Source organism: Rutidosis leptorrhynchoides, chromosome 11, assembly GCF_046630445.1.
Source record: "Rutidosis leptorrhynchoides isolate AG116_Rl617_1_P2 chromosome 11, CSIRO_AGI_Rlap_v1, whole genome shotgun sequence".
Taxonomy (NCBI): domain Eukaryota; kingdom Viridiplantae; phylum Streptophyta; class Magnoliopsida; order Asterales; family Asteraceae; genus Rutidosis; species Rutidosis leptorrhynchoides.
Genome location: NC_092343.1, coordinates 107,423,971 through 107,426,079, shown reverse-complemented (window position 1 = coordinate 107,426,079; position 2,109 = coordinate 107,423,971).

Below are 2,109 nucleotides of genomic sequence, written 5' to 3'. Positions count from 1 at the left end.
ATCGGTACTTATAAAAAGGTAAAAACAACGAGGGGTAAGTTTACGCTTAGTGAATGCAATAATTATACATATACATATATAATTGACTTACTTGTAAACACTTACACAAATACCGCATACGAGTTAGCAATCTAATTAGCATACAATCACAATGTATAAAGCTAAATAATCACAATACACAACTAGCTAGCATCGCCAAAAGCATATATTCATCACAATATAATATGTTAATACAAAAATCACACAATCATAGTTAACCAATAGCACAAGGGAATGGTACTCGCAAATGACCATCGGTGTTCACAACATCCATTAGTGTACATACACTTTGTATCACTAACTCCCTGGGTGGTGTCTTACACTACGACTAAACCCACCCATCACGACAGATGTGGTGTCTTACACTGTGACTAAACCCACACGTCATTAACCCCGAAGTGGTGTCTTACACTGCGACTAACCCACCCGTAACGTAAAATGTGGTGTCTTACACTACGACTAAACCTACACTTGTGACGACCCAGAAATTTCCGAACAAATTTAAACCAAATCTTAATAGGATTTCGACACGATAAGCAAAGTCTGTTAGGTTGAGTCTCAAAAATTTTGAACTGTTTCATATATTCAATTGACCTTCGACTGCTCTCGACGATTCACGAACAACTGTTTGTAAATAAATATGTATATATATATATATACATATATAAATGTAAGTATATTTAATAATTTGAAATTATAAAATATAATTTAAACAATGGAATTAAATATGTAAAGTAAGATACAAAATAGCTAAGCGTAATTTAAAATGAAGTTATATATAAAAAATATATGATTTCTATATTGTATTATATATATATATATATATATATATATATATAATGTATAAATAATAAATATTCAATAAAAGTTATTATATATGATTATTAAATATTACCTAAGTAATAGTATATATATATATATATATATATATATATATATATTAAAACAAACCAAAATATAGTTGATATAGTAAAATTATTACTTTCATCATTATTAAAATAAATATCTGTATTAATAACACTATGATATAATATGAAGTTTGATGTATATAAATTGTCATATTATTATTATTATTATTATTATTATTATTATTATTATTATTATTATTATTATTATTATTATTATTATTATTATTATTATTATTATTATTATTATTATTATTATTAATATTATTATTATTATTATTATTATTATTATTAATATTATTATTATCATTAATAATATTAATGTTGTTATAATTAGTAATATTATTAGTATTATGAATAATATGATCATTACCATTTTTATTATCAGTATCATTATTATTATCTAATATAATTCTAAATATTATTAAAATAACTATTAGTGTTAATGTTAAAATTTATTAGAAAATAATACATTTTATGGTTATTAATATAAATAATAAGATTATTATCATTTTTATCATTATTAGTATCATTATAATTTATTATTATTATTATTAAAATAAGTAATAATATTAATAATACATTTAATAATTATTAGAATATATTTTATAAACTACAAAACAAATCAAGGACGTACGAACCTGTTTCATGTTGCTATCCTACTATTTTTTTTCACAAAACTCGTACAAACAGGATTCAATAACATCCAAAATCAGTTTGAAGTCATTATCTACTTTTTATTTTTTCTTTTTATTTTTAATCACGGATTAATAACCCTGTCAACTTCATTGGGCTATAAAACGATCAACTCCAGTTGTAATTGATACCATACCACTTCACATTATCATTTATAAATTAAAGACATCATTAACAACTCCTAACTGATCGAATTAAATCAGAAAATTGGAACAATACAGGTAATACTGTGTTCTTGCTTTGATTTTTCAAACAGTCTGAATTATTAATGAATTTCAAAATGTATTACTTTAGTATTGTTATAAATACTTCGTTTAAATAATCTGGAAAGTTTCATTTGTCAAATTTTCATATTGAATACGAATTTTGGAGTCAAAGATAAATGTTAAAAAGTCAACAGAATTGTTCATCAAGAAATTCGAAACGGTTTTGATGTTTCAGGTTAAATTAATTCTTCCTAAAGTTTTTA